The sequence below is a fragment of the Amblyraja radiata genome, chromosome 17 (assembly GCF_010909765.2).
Source record: "Amblyraja radiata isolate CabotCenter1 chromosome 17, sAmbRad1.1.pri, whole genome shotgun sequence".
Taxonomy (NCBI): domain Eukaryota; kingdom Metazoa; phylum Chordata; class Chondrichthyes; order Rajiformes; family Rajidae; genus Amblyraja; species Amblyraja radiata.
This window is the reverse complement of record NC_045972.1, coordinates 12493935-12509145: the sequence shown is the minus strand read 5'-3', so window position 1 is coordinate 12509145 and position 15211 is coordinate 12493935. Positions and strand designations below refer to the sequence as shown.

At 39.5% G+C, this 15211-nt stretch overlaps 1 long non-coding RNA gene across 4 annotated transcripts in view; it reads left to right on the top strand.

Annotated features, from left to right (window-relative positions):
• Positions 1-15211, top strand: part of LOC116982496 — a 171291-nt gene that overhangs the window by 106024 nt on the left and 50056 nt on the right. Inside the window, exon 6 of one of the 4 annotated variants that reach the window (XR_004414469.1) lies at positions 874-1173. The exons of 2 other annotated variants lie outside the window; for them this stretch is intronic. This is a non-coding gene — a long non-coding RNA (uncharacterized LOC116982496). Of the gene's footprint in view, positions 1-870; positions 1174-15211 lie in introns of those variants that run through there. One more of the 4 variants, XR_004414468.1, reaches the window with a different exon arrangement.

Sequence of the window (15211 nt, the reverse complement as noted above, 5' to 3'; positions counted from 1 at the left end):
TTTATGCAAGGATTAATTTCTGAGACAAATATATTTACAAAAGAGTTAGCAGATGGATAAATGTTCACTTTCATTTTGTTTTTACATGTTATCTATATTTTACCTTCAACCTTAATTTATTTCACTCCCCCGGAAATTAGCTTATTGTGATTCAATGGTGAACTGCTTTTTTTTATTTTGTATTTGCACCAAATCTTATAAATTAATGGATCCTGGTGTTGTCATCATAAAATAGGTATCACATTACGACCGAATAAAGTGTGAATGGATTATTGTTGAGGCTACGTGATTTAAAATGTGGTCATCAGTACATCAGTGATAGCCTGCTCAGGAAAAGAAAAAAAACAGCTGTGTATCAGAAAGCTATTGCCAGTGTTTCATTATTCCACTGTTAATGCCTTTACCAAGGTAAACCATGAAAACATTGAATAACAATTCTGATAGGTATCATGAAAAATATATTACTTGTTCTTTGAGAAAAGGAAAAGGAAATTGCATCAAGGGATTTGTAGCTTCGCGAAATGAATTTTATTTACTACTTTAGTTTAATTATTCACTTGCCTTCTTTCTGGGTGTTTATCAAGGTAAAGGATATCAGTGCTGGAGAACAGAACCTATTTCATTTTTGAAGCAATAAAGATACCTAGATCAGGTGCGGGACCGTCTAGACAAAGGGTAGAACTTTCTCTGCTCTTACCCTAAACCCTACCTGATCAACGTGACAGATGTATACCTCCTGTTGCCCGACTTGTGTGATGTTGTCTGTTCAGGCCCTTGTCTGGGAACTGAACAATTATGTATGCTTTCTCTCAGTTTCCCTTTCCCTCTCTTCTTGCTCTTTGACTCTCACTTTCTGCCACCTTTCTCCAGCAGGACTCAATTATCCATCATCACAGAAGAAAGCACAGCAACTGACAGAGAATCACAAATCCCTAGATTTTTGTCTTGCATTTATTGCTTGCTTATAACACAGCACGGATATTCCCCAAGAGAAGTGAACAAAACACAAATAACAAAATAAACATAATGAGGTGATGCGCACACAAGACTTTGCTTTGTGAAAGACCTGGTGAATAATTGGGAGAGTACGCTGTAGGAAAACGAGGGATCCACAGCCCTGAATATTTTAACAATTGTTTCTGGATGTAAAATAAAATCTGAGTGTTAAGTAGATTTAATTATTCACTTGTTTTTCATGTGTGGCGTTAATTGCTTTCACTGTTTCAAATGTTTATAATTGCTTTATCCTCATGACAATAATTTTCTTAAACAGTAAAGTATCCAGTTATTTTAATCTTTGAGGAAAGTTACTTTGCACATTTGGTTTACTGTTTTCAGCAAACTGACATGGTGTTCAATCGTAAATGCTAAAATAGATAAGAATTTATATTCCCAACACTGAAAAATTAATGCTGAGAGCACGTTTGAACAACAATACAGACTTCATATAAGTAGGTGTTGCTACATCTGTGCATGTATCCGAGACTCACTCCAATGCACAAATGCCTAGCCTAGAGTTGTGTCCCTCAGATAATATGTCAAATGTTAATATTTGTGCCTGTCTGAATCTAAAGGCAAACTCTAACATCTTTCCAAACTCATTTACAGATGGCAACCACTCTGAAAATTATTATTTTTTCACCACTTCCTTCAGAGGTCGAAATTTACCTTTCTGTCAAATTCTGCAACACCAATTCTTCTCAATCACACATGTGCCAGGATGCAATATGTTGAAATATTGTCTCCCTGAAGTAAGAGGTCCAATGAATTAAAACCAAATGTCCAAGAACAATGTTCAGAATGCATTGACAGACATAACTATTGTTCGTTTTAATCATGGGTCTTCGTGAAATCTTGTTTCTTTGATAGTTACTCCTATTTTTTTTCTTCAACTGCGAATCTCTTCAAACAGTGTACTAACTTAAAGCCAAGGTATCAGCAATCAGTCTTTCCCAATCTTGGGCCTCCATTGATTCAGATCTACTTGTCTGAAGGAGCCAAAAGCACTTGAAATAGTGGGAACATTAACCTTCCTGGGAGAAAATTGTGCTTATGCTTTGGAAGTTCTCCTGATCAGCTGGGTTGAAAATTTGAACTCAAAGAAAGGGTTCCAACAAATCTACTGTTCAGCGTGTAGGAAGGAACTGTAGATGCTGGTTTACACCAAAGATAGACACAAAATGTTGGAGCAACTCAGCTGGGGACAGGCAGCATCTCTGGACAGAAGGAATGGGTGACGTTTCGAGTCGAGGCCCTTCTTCAGACTGAGACTGTTCAGCTCCATTGCAGTATCAAATGATCAGAGGGCCTTTGTGTCATCCTTCTGCTCATTTAAGTGGGCTCCAGTAGCCAAGAACTGAGGAACAGCTTGCTCACGGTCAGAATTACCCAGTTATTTCAAACTGCTTCTCCATGACTCTCAGTCATTTGAATGAATGGATGACTAAATGATTAACTAATCATTTGAGTAACTAAGCAGCATGATAAGCAAGTTTGTTAATTTGGATTTAATCAAATGAGGTTCAGGAATTAAAAATTGTTCCTTTCAATTGCTCTGCACAAGAACCAGTAGCAAAACAGCATACATAAATGTTCCTGAGGCTTCTGAAAGAATATCACACTTACTGTAGGTATAAACCAGTGAGATTTCAGAAAAAAATCAGAAAAATATCTGAAAATGCCACTAACATAGAAATTGTAAAAATAGTAATCTCTTTGTTGACGATATATTTTTCTACAGATGCTCTTGCTAATGTTGTAAATATGACTTAAAACTATCTTAAATCACAATGAGCAATAACATTGGTTCATTTTTCTAAAATAAATGTCTAATGTTGAATCGAAAATTAAACTTGGAAAGTGGTTTCAATGCCTCTGTTTTTTATTTGAAAACACTTGCAAAGAGGACCAACGGAGAGGAGCGGCGGTAGATGCCTGTTCTTTGAACTTTTCTTTCTGAGACTGCACTGCAAATCTGGCCAGTATTAATCAGCGATCACATAAATCTTTAAGCTTTTGATAAAATGAAAAGAAAAATGAAAAATCTCAGAATGAAGCAAAAGACAACCTTGATCTTGAAGTGCGCCTTACTCACAAAGTCTGCACCTGACACGGACACGCAATAACTGTCTGTAGCAATAATAGGCTTCACCATGGCGTTCCGAACATTCTGAAACTGTTTTGTCAGGGACAGTTTCGTGAATGAAATGTGAAACCATGAAACACTGAGTCCATTTTCAAAGACCTCAGAGGACCCTTATTACTGTTGTGCATATGGCATTTATTATATTTTATTTTTCTTTCTTTAATTTAATGCCATGTGTAGATAGGGGTCAACTAAAGTGGTGCAAATGTGTTTACTTTTCTAAGGATCTATGTTTGTTCAGTATTAATTATTATAGATCAGTTATTCCAATTAGACCTGATTCATTTTAAGTTTACAATTTAGTTGAAATGACAGGCTAATCATGTTTTGCTAAGACAGGCTATACAAAGGCCAATAAAATATATAGTCTTAAGTTTACTAAATGAATTGGAACTTTGAAATCAAGTTCTCCATGACTGAATCGTTCTGCAAGACTCCAAGTCTTAGAGGCTCCGTGAATGGCAATGAACTAATAGACCAATGCAGGCTGTAGAATGGGCAGAGAGGTGGCAGATTAATTTTTTTGCTGAGAACTGCAAGGCGTTACTTTTTGGTAGGAAAAGCACAAAGAGGCGATACAAACTGGAAGAAATAATTCCAAACTGGTGCAAAACCAACAAGATCTGGGGTGATATGTGCATAGTTCACTGAAGGTGGCAGAGCAGGTTGATAAAGTAGTTGGTAAAGCAAAGGGTGGCTGGGTTTGATGGAAAGTGAAAGAAAGTGCAAAAGTCATGAAGGCCTGAGGAAACGTTATAGAACTTTAGTTCAGCTAGAAATGGAGCATTGGGTCAGTTTTTGACTCCCTCACTTCACTTGGAAAGAAAGTAATGATTTTGGACCCAATGCAGAATGTTTTTCCAGGGATAAGGGCCTTTGGTTGTGTGGATATACTGGCCAATGCTTGGGACTGTGAGGTCATGAGGTGTCCTTACAAAAGGAGATACATAAACTCATCAAGGATATAGATTTGGTAGGCAGAGAGAAACTGTTTCTACTGGCAGGAAGATCAAGAATTGGGGAGCATTAAATGGAAGTGATTTGCAAATCAACCATAGTGGACATAAGGAAACTATTTTCTATGCAGTGTGTGCTCAGGGTGTGAATTATATTGGCAAGTTAGGTAGTTGGGGTAGAATATTGGAGTGTCACAAATCTAGTGCTTTGCTAATTGTACACAAATTATTACCACATTTCCTACATTGCCACAATGAGTGCTCTTCAGAAAGATAGGTAGACCTTTGTATGCTGTTGTATCAGGAACTGCTGTTCACTTCACAGATTTGGAGTTTGATGCATGTCTTACTGAACAGAAGACTCTGAGGATACTACATTGGCCATGAGTTTGGGATGTTGTTACTTGAGGAAGTATAAAGATGTAACTTGAGGAAGGATAAAGGTGAATTAGTTCGAGGGAGAAGAAAGCTGGGTTCTCCGGAGAGAGAGCAGTAAGAATAACAGGCAACAGGTGTAATAGGTATGTTGATGATGTATATATATGTTTGAAAAGTCATAACCATTTGCTATGTACTTAGAATAGATAGAGATATTCCTGAGAGGAAATGATATCCTTAAAGGATAGACCACAGGAGGACACAAAGAACAGAGCAACGAGGCCTTGTGGAACGAGGGAGGTGTTATATTACTCATAGTAAGGTTGGAGACATACAGAAAACTAATGGGCTTCAAGCTGCCTGAGCCATGAATGAAGACTTTGATAAGAATATTGTATAAACTTTCAAAGGTACATTTCAATCCAGTAACTTTAGAAACTTCTACATGTTATACATTCGGTACATGCAACTGGGGACCAGTTACTATGTGTTCAGGTTATGAACTCTGCAACAAGGTGCTGAGGGACTATACAGCACGCATTAATATGTGGTCTGATTGCAGAGGGAATTCAGACAGAGCTCTTTGATGCAGAACGATGCTTGAGACAGCTTGGGTAATGGTCTTCATCATACAAATTATGTTTATGTATCCGAGGCAGAGTTGTGAGAGGGGGGGCATTCTGTCGGGTGAGCATCAACCATGCGATAGAGAGCAGGAATTAGCTGTGCCTCGATCTCTGTCCACAGAGAGTATCTTCAGTGATACAGGTACAGTGAAAAGCTTTTGTTGTGTGCTAACCAGTCAGCGGAAAGACAATACATGATTATGATCAAGCTATTTACAGTGTGTAGATCTATGATAAGGGATAACGTTTAGTGCAAGGTAAAGCCAGTAAAGTCTGATCAAAGATATTCCGAAGGTCACCAAGAGGGAAAGGCTGTGGCGACTATGGTGGAAAGTAGCTATGCAAGGTCATTCCACCGGCCAAGAAGCTGCAAGCTCACAAAACGGACTCAGAAATAAATTATCTCTTCATAGTGGTGGATGGAGGGCTACAATGGGGCAGTGATTTCGAGATCATTGTTCAAATAAATGGTCATCCATTTAGGAAGGTGGTTTTCACATGTGTGGATAGCACATTGACAACGATGTGACACATAATGTTTAGTGTGACTCCTCCGTTTAGTGAGAATACATGTGGAAATCCTACACATTCTGGGTGTAGTGTTATGACACTGTGGAAATGGCAGAAAAGCCAGATTGTGGCCAGTTACATGGGACTGGTGGTATCGGCATTGATCTGAAGTACTCTCCTCTTCCCATTCCTGTACTGACCTTTGTTCCTTCCTACCCATTCTGACCTTTCTGTCCTGTGCCTCCTCCATTGCCAGAATGAGACAAACTGCAGGAACAGCAACTCATATTCCACCGGGAAGCCAATGGCCCAACATGATGAACATTGAATTCTCTAGATTTAGGTAAACTCTAACAACCCCCCCCCCTCCCCCTTCCCTTTCTTCCACACAGCCCCTTTTGTATTGCCCCTCTTCCCTCTGCCCCACCTGGACTTGCACCTATTTCTCCCCTCCCCCTCCACCTGTATTCCTTCCTCTGGCTTCACAATTTGTAACTTTTTAATCGTTTTGTCTTGCACCTTTGTATTCATCTCTGGCTTTTAGCCAACCATCTACCCTTCATAACCACCCCCCCCCCCCCCACCCTCCCCTTGCCTGTGTTCATCTATCATCAAACACACCTGTCCCTCCTCTTTCCCCCCCTCCTCCCCCCCCCCTCCCTACAATCAGTCTGAAAAAGGATCCCAACCCGAAACGTCACCTATCCATTTTCTCCAAGGATACTGCCTGACCGTTGAGTTTCTCCAGTACTTTATTTCCTTTTTTTGTAAAGCAGCATCTGCAATTCCTTGTTCCTAAATGTTAACCTACACTTGGATTTAAACTAGGTTGCTGTACAGGGTCAAGGGCCTGTCCCACTTGGGCGACCTAATCCGTGAGTTCTGGTGAGTTTGCGCTCAACTCATACTCGCAGCATGGTCAACACGAGGTCGTAGGAGGTCTTCGTAACTCTCCTTCATGCTCGAGAGTGGTCTCCGCGTACTCAAGGTCTCAGCTAGGTTGCGGCTTTTTTTCCCAATATGTTAAAAAATTGGCCGTGATTAAAAAAAGGTCGCCATGGAAAAAATCGATAATTCTTTTACTCGTAGGTTTAGTCGTAGTAGGTCGGCATGTTAGTCGTATGTAATCGAGGGTAGTCGAAGGTAGTCGTAGATAGTCTTCATCATAGTCGAAGGGAGGTCGAAGGGAGGTCGAAGGAGGTCGTCTTCACTCTCCACTATTCGGTGTCCAATTTTCCCAAAGTTAGTCGTAGCTAGTCGTAGCTAGTCTTCAACATAGTCAAAGGGGGTCGAAGGAGGTCTTCTACATAGTCGAAGAAGGTCTTCAACATGTCATTTTTCCAAACTCTTCTAAACTCGCCAATTAGGTCGCCCAAGTGGGACAACCCTTTAAGTCAGCTGCTGGGGATCCTGAGTTGTAAATGCAACCAAGATGATCATTTAATCGGCTGAGTTCAGGGGAAATTATTTTGCAGATTGTAATTCATAGATAGTTGAAGCAATAAAGATGCTGTGTTTACACGATCTGAGATTCTTTATTTGGGCTTAGAATTGACCTCAATGGGATGAAACCTGTCCAGGATAAGGTGTATACCAGAGAGCTTCACTCATTTTTGGGAATGCTACAAAATTCCATTCATTCACAGATGAGGTAAAGATAGCAGCTTTCTTCCCCTGAAACACATTAGAAAATCAGGTGTATTATTGTGATAATCAGTTAGTTTCATGGTTACTGTTAATGAAATTAGGGTTTTATTTCTGAATTATTCAATTACCTAAATTGAACTTGTATCTCCAAGCACCTTGAAACTAGAATTGCAACAACCCATATTGGCATCTCCGGAGATGGGGTATAGCTATTGGACTCCATGGAGAGATCGTGACAGAGTGGAGTGACAGAATCTGTGCTATTTAGCACACAGTCAGTCTTAGACTTAACGTGGGTCCTTGTTAGTCAAGCGCTTATTTTTATTAGAGTGGCTGAGTGCCAGCAGCTCAATTTGGAACAGCTGCCACAGCTAGGAAGATTCACCCCAGTGACAATCACCCTGGACTGTTGTTAAAACCCAACTGGTTTACATTGAAGTTGTTTTGATTCTCTAAATTTGAAACAATTAGCGATATAAAATCCAGTCCAGTGGGAACATTGGTTGATTTGAGCCAGGCACCATATGGATAATATGGACAGGATACACTTTCAGCTGCTCACTACGAAGACAGGATCCCTGCAGCCCTGGAGTTTTGGTTGGAATAATGTCATTGTGGAATTATCACAGTTCAAGATGGCACAGACATCTGACCACAAACAGTGGTCACCTGGGGCAGAATCAACATTAAAATTCACTGGTGGGGTTTTGGGTCATAAACATTTGAATGAAGGATCAAATGTTTACTGGAAGCTCTATGGAATTTCCCCCTTCATAGTGGATATATACAATTCAGGCATTGAAAGATCCTTACTGATAAAGCGCTGAGAAGTAAACAAAATAATTTAGTTTATATTGAATTGCATTCTGTCATCTTAATATACTTTGTGAACAGAGAATAATCTTGATTCAATAATTGTGAACAAATTGTCCATAATTGTTTAAGTTCAAATATTTTCATATGAATACCAAAATAATATTGCTTGGATTTTTTTTTTTAGGGGAACCTTATTGATCACTGCTGGATGATTCCATTGTATAAATCACCAAGTCCCTAATGTAGCTCCAAGGAACAACAGGATTTGATAATTTCAAGGTCTTGTTGAATGTTTATTTTACAATATTCCTGTTATACATCTCTCCAATTTGCATAAGTTCTCAATATTGCAGAAGCAATAACCTTGAACCAGATTTTGAGTTAAAGGTCTGAAAACTTCAGAATACCAGGAGCAGTTATCATGACGTGTTTTTTTAAGCACTTGTCTTATCTCAGCCGCACAAAGAGCCTTGTGTTTAATGCTGTGAGCTAACTTGTAATCAACTTTTCATCTGTCTTAATGCCTTGTTTTATAGGCTGTCAAGCACATTGAAATCTTTTGTCTGATCAAGTAACCTTTTTAATGTCATGCATTATAGGATTCTTTTGTCATGACATGATGTGTCATAACAGACATTTTTAATGTGCTTTCCATGTAAAAAATGTTGCATATGATTATAGGAAGGTGTTAAAAAATGAACCTAATGAAATCAGACTGGTAGTGTCCTCTGATAATCTACTTCATGTTTACATCTGTCCCTGCTTCCACTTCATTCCTTCTGCTCACTGTTTTATTCCAAGGTCCATCACTCTTTCCCTGACGTGTAGCAATGATTCTCACATGGAAATTCAATTAGTATCAAATAAAGATCTCCAAACTTAATTGTGAGGTGTCACCGATGACTGTGCTTCCAAAAAGCACAATTGTATTCCTGCCCAAACATTTTAGACCCTCAAGTCTTTTAACAAAGACACCTTCCTTGTCTGCAAATCCAATTCTGCACTCAAAATAACCAATGTGCAACTCGAACATCAGAGAAGGTTCTTTAAAAAAAAAGATGTAAAGTGCTGGAGTAACTCAATGGGCAGGCAGCAGTTCTAGAGAACATGGACGTTTTGGGTCGAACTGGTTGTAGGTGGGGGGAAGCTAGAAGAGAGGTGGGGACAGACAAAGCATGCCGAGTGATAGGTGGATGTAGCAGAGGGGGGTTTGATTGGCTGGTGGTTGTAAAAAATCCAGATGAAAAGCCATGAACTGAGATGATGAGGAGAGAACTTGCATTGAATGTGAAGCCTGAGAAAGGGATATAAGTGGAATGGGAAGGGATAATAGCACATGATTGTGGGACAGGTGAGTGCACAGGGAGGAGATGGGGGAAGAGTGTGTGGGTTATGTTGGTTAGTTACTCCTACTTGTTGCACCAAAGTGATCCCAAGATCTGAAAAAATTCACAATGATTCAACATTATCTTTCAAATGAATTTGGAACAGACTTCTATTTTCTGGATTAATACTAATGCACTTGAAAGATGAGTGCAACACAATGGCACAGCAGTAGAGTTGCTGCCTTCTAACGCCAGAGACCCTGATTCGATCCTGACTACAGGTACTGTCTGAATGGCATTTGCATGTTCTCTCTGTGACCGCATGGATTTTCTCCAGGTGCTCAGGATGCCTCCCAGACTCAAATCACACAGGTTTGCAGGTTAATTGGTTTCGGTAATGTACGGGGTGATCGCTGGTTGGCATGGACTCAGTGCGCCGAGGGAGCTGTTTTTGTGCTTTATGTCCAAAGTCTAATATCTGAAGTAAAGAAATGGAGGTTACTCTGATTTAGAATGGATTTTTGAGATGGGAATTCGTTTGTTTGGAGGGGGAATAAATATTTACAGAGTTTGGAAGTATCTGAGGTGCTTCGATCTGATGTGCTGCACTGAATGTGTTCTTAATGTACAAACATACAAAATAGGTGCAGGAGGAGGCCATTTGGCCCTTCGAGCCAGCACCGCCATTTATTGTGATCATGGCTGATCATCCACAATCAGTAACCCGTGTCTGCCTTCTCCCCATACCCCTTGATTCCATGGGAGTTGTTTTTATAATGGAATGATGCAATGAAGCATAAGTAAATGTTGAGATAACTGATGCATGTAGTTCTCCTTTTAACTTACTGGTTTGCTTTATAAGTTGATAAGAAAGCATCTGCCAGTATCTCAACTGTAGACACAAGGAACTACAGATAATGGTTTACAAAAAGAGACAAATGTGCTGGAATAACTCAGCAGGTCAGGCAACATCTCTGGAGACCAATAATAGGTGACATTTGGTTGGTGGGAGAAAGCTGGAAGCGAGGTGGGGGAAGGACACCTGGGTGTTTATGCGTGCTATTTTCATGATATTTATTTTAGTTGTTTATCTTTTTTTAAATATTTTACCTTGTATGTATCGTTAGCTTTTAGAAATGTTTGAATGGTGCACTGACTGGCTGACATTTTACAGTTTTGTTGTACATGGTTCATGTTACAATGACAATAGAGAAACTATTCTATAACTATTCTATTCTACAATGCCTGGAAAAGTGTTAGGTGGATTCATGTGTGGGATTTTTTTTCTTATTAGGCATTGAAGCAGTGGAGATTCTTCCGAAACAAACAACATCATTGCATTGTTTTTGAGTGTACCAGAACTCTGATTATAAATCCAGAAGAAATCTATTTGTGTGTTTGGTCCCAGTTATTCTTCATTTCTCTGAGTCACATGTCCATTTGTCTTTCATCTATATGGCCACACTCATATATTTTATAAATGATGATACTGCATACATGTCTATGGGACATGGAAGCTTCCTTACAAGGGATTTGACATCACATTTCATTGAGTTGTAATTCTGGAATATTATCATTACATAATTTAAGCTTATAAAATATTTTTGAATATATAAATGTTTAAAGAGGTGTTGGTTTTTCCATGGAAGTGAAATGACATTGTCACTGCCCACTGTAAAATGTAATGAGTAGATGATTGCTAAGGTGGGTTACATTGCGTCCACAGATTATTTGAACTTAGAGCTGTCCACTTCAGCTTTTTCATTACATTCTTTTCCCTTTACAATAGCAATCAGTTTTAATAACTTTCATTATCAGTTTAATTTCTTACTTATTAAATTTCCAAGCACCATTATGTTGCAATCAGGTTATCATCCACTGCAAAGTTATGCTGAATATTATAAGAAAAGAAGATAGACACAAAATGCTGGAGTAACTCAACGGGACGGGCAGCATCTCTGGAGAGCAGGAATGGAACGTTTTAGGTCGAGACCCTGTGAAGAAGGGTCCCAACCCAAAACATCACCCATTCCTTCTCTCCAGAGATGCTGCCCGTCCCGTGACTCCAGCATTTAGTGTCTATTTTTGGTTTAAATCAGCATCTGCAGTTCCTTCCTACACGCTGAAAATCATAATTATAATTATAAAATTAAATTGATGACAAGTAGTCTACATATTTGTAAATTGTGCGAAAATCAGAAGCTTGTTATGTTTTTGCAACTGAGAAAAAGAGCTGAACTGAATTCACCATGATTACAGGCGATTGATTTCCGATGGATAAAACCCACCCATGTGCGCACTTGCAAGGAAAGCTTGAGTTTGAGCATTACTTTTAAGTAGAAAGTGGGGAAGCTGAGCTTGATGCCACAGTTATGTACTTGTAAAATTCTGAAGAAACACCAAACTTCCCTATTGTATCTGCAAATTCACAAAGTTCTGTATCCAAGCAGCGTTATTACACTGAGAACACATTTTAAATGTTGCAATCTCTTGGCATTAACCCAAAACACTTTTTTTTTTACATTTAAGGTACTTGATGGAGAAAATAGCTGTGTTCAGATTATTTAGAATGTCACACTGAATGCCTCGCATGGGATCTGCCAGTGCGTAGCAAATAGGACCGCGGGTAGTGCTGCTGGATCACCATTCCAATAATGTATAAAAATGAGCTCTAGTGCTGTCTGTGCAGAGTTTCCATGCTTTCTCCATGACCATGTTGGCTTTCCCTGAGTGCACCAGTTTCTTTCCACATCACAGAGAGGTGCTGGTTAGCAGGTGAATTGGCCATGGTGATCTGCCCCCAATGTAAGTGGGTGTGGGAGAATCAGTTTGCAGCTGAGGGGCCTGTGGGAAGGAGAATGATTTGCATAGAAGCAAATGAGGGAATGGGATTGATGAGGTTACTCTGAGAACTCACCAAGGACGTTGGATAAAATAGCTTCTTATTGTGTCACAGGAAATATGTTGCATTAAATATGATTCATGTGCACATTTAAAAGTAACGTTTTGTGTTCATGTTGAAAACAACATTTTGAAAACATAAAATAACCTTCTTTAACTGTACATTGCTGAGAAGGGTCCCAACCCAAATTGTCACCTATCCATTTTCCACGGAGATGCTGCCTGAGTTACTCCAGCACTTTGTGTTTATCTAAGTCCTGTAATGTTGCTTTTTACTGCACATACCGGTTGCGGCACGATTGTGCAGTGGTAGAATTGCTTACAGCGCCTGAGGTCCGGGTTTGATCCTGACTACAGGTGCTGTCCGTACAGAGTTTGTACGTTCTCCCCATGACCGCGTGGGTTTTCTCTAAGATCTACCATTTTCTCCCACTCTCCAAAGACGTACAGGTGTGTAGGCTAATTGGCTTGGTATAAATGTAAATTGTCCATAGTGTGTGTAGGATAATGTTAATGTGCAGGGATCGCTAGTCGGCACGGACTCGGTGGGCCGAAGGACCTGGTTCCACGCTATATCTCTAAACTAAACTAAACTACACTAAACAAAACCTGATGCTGTTATTTTAATGCCAATATTGACCTGATTCATGGATATTGTGTTTGTAATATTTCTCAAGTAGTAAAAAGTTAATGAGTAACATCTTGCAAATTTCAATTCCACCTGTTTACTGTAATAAAAACAATAAATCGTGTGTTGGAGAAAATATATTTAAAAGTTGATATTTTATTACATTATCTTTTTTATATTCTGTCTATTCTTAAGGCATTTAATCTCTGACAACATCACAACTGTTTCTATTAGCTCACTAGTATGATTTCTCCCTGACAGTAAGCTGATAGGTGTGTGCATACCAAGCATGTTCTAAATATCTTTGACTTGTTTTGTGCAACACAAAGCATGCAGAAGTTCACAGCTGAATCCTTGCGATTTTATCCAGTTGCTTACTTCATTGGGAAATATGCATACAGCCATGGGAATTTGATTTTGAGATGTAGGCTTTTTCTACTGTTTAGTTTGGACAAAAGCTTGAAGTGTGTCTCTCATGTCCAAAATACAACTTTGTTAATGAAATGCAAAAATGTATTAACCAACTCAAATTCACCAGGGTGCTAAACACTTGCTAATACAATCCAATTTAAATAAAATTGATCCTGACATTATTGCCAAAGCAACTTGAGATGTTCTCTTTAAATGCTCAAATGACTTTTCTAAGACACTGATGATGCGAACTTTCATAATGTAAAGTGTTGATATACCAGAAAGCTAAGCCAGAATACATGGAGCTGCTGATGGTGTCTTATTTCACTCTTTGATTGAGTACAGTATCAAAAGTTATATTCTAATAAAACTGATGCAATTTGCATTCGGGAAAGAATGGTTTACGGAGGATGTCATCTCTCTTGCACCATGTTCAGCCCTGAATCACCTTGGCAATAAGAAACCTATCAGGATGCTTCTCATTGACCACAGCTCAGCCTTCAATACCACAATGCCAAGTAAGCTCATCCCTAGACTTCAGAACCTTGGTCTTAGGGCCTCCATCTGCAACTGACTTCTGGGCTTCTTCATTGGTAGACCTCAATTAGTTAGAATTGGTCATAATTCTGGTCATAATTGGTCGTGAATTTATGGAATTCTCTGCCACAGAAGCCAGTGGAGACCAATTCACTGGATGTTTTCAAGAGAGAGTTAGATTTAGCTCTTTGGGCTAACTGAATCAAGGGATATGGGGGAAAAAACAGGAATGGGGTACTGATTTTGGATGATCAACCATGATCACATTGAGTGGCGGTGCTGGCTCAAAGGGCCGAATGACCTACCCCTGCACCTATTTTCTATATTTCTATTTCTCCATGTTTCTATAATATTTCTTCAATTCTGCCCCTCAACACTGAATGCTCCGTAGGGTTGTGTGTTCAGTCCCGTGCTCTACCTCCTGTACACTCATGGCTGTGTGGGCAAATACAAAACATCAGTTCTCCGATGATACCACTGTTGTTGGCCAAGTTCACAACAACAATGCAATATTGTACATGAAAGAGATTGAGAACTTTGAGTTATGGTGTCAGGACAATCGCCTAACCGTTAATGCCAGCAAGATGAAAGAGTTGGTTGTTGACCGATGGAAGTGAGGGGGTGAACACACCCTGTCCACATCAATGGGGCTGCTCAGAGAAGGTGGACAGCTTCCTATGCATCCATATCACCAGCAATCTAACATATTCCCTTCACACTGATACAGTGATCAAGAGAGCGTATCGGTCTATTCACTTCCATGGGCATCGGAGAAGATTTAGCCTGTTCACAAATATTCAGGATTCATGTGGACTTGTTTAGATGCGCTATCTAAAGTATTCTGATGGGATACATCTCAACATGGTGAGATGTCAACTGCTCTGCTCATGGCCGCTTGAACATGTAGCGAATAGTGAACATAGTCTGTCAACATCGTCTCAATGTTTCCTCCCAACAAGCCCATCTTCATGCTACATTGTATCGGGACGGCTGGAAGTATCATCAAGAATGATACCTGGGGCCATTTGTTTGTTTTACTTTCCACCTTCTGGGAGAAGACACAGGTGCTTGAAAGCTTTGACATTCAGACTTAAAAACAGCTTCTTCCCACTGCTCTAAGACTCATGAACCAATCACCTTTTTCATTCCCAATTCCCAGAGGTGCTGCCATGTAGTCTTACTCTTAACCCTACTTTATTAGCTTATTCCATTACTGTAATGTTCCTTTGCAAAGCTTGCTTTTTGCAACACAATCGTGCACCATTTTGCACCCACTGTAGTATTTGTTGTTGTATTTTTTTCATTACTCTATGTATATTGATTGCTCTGTG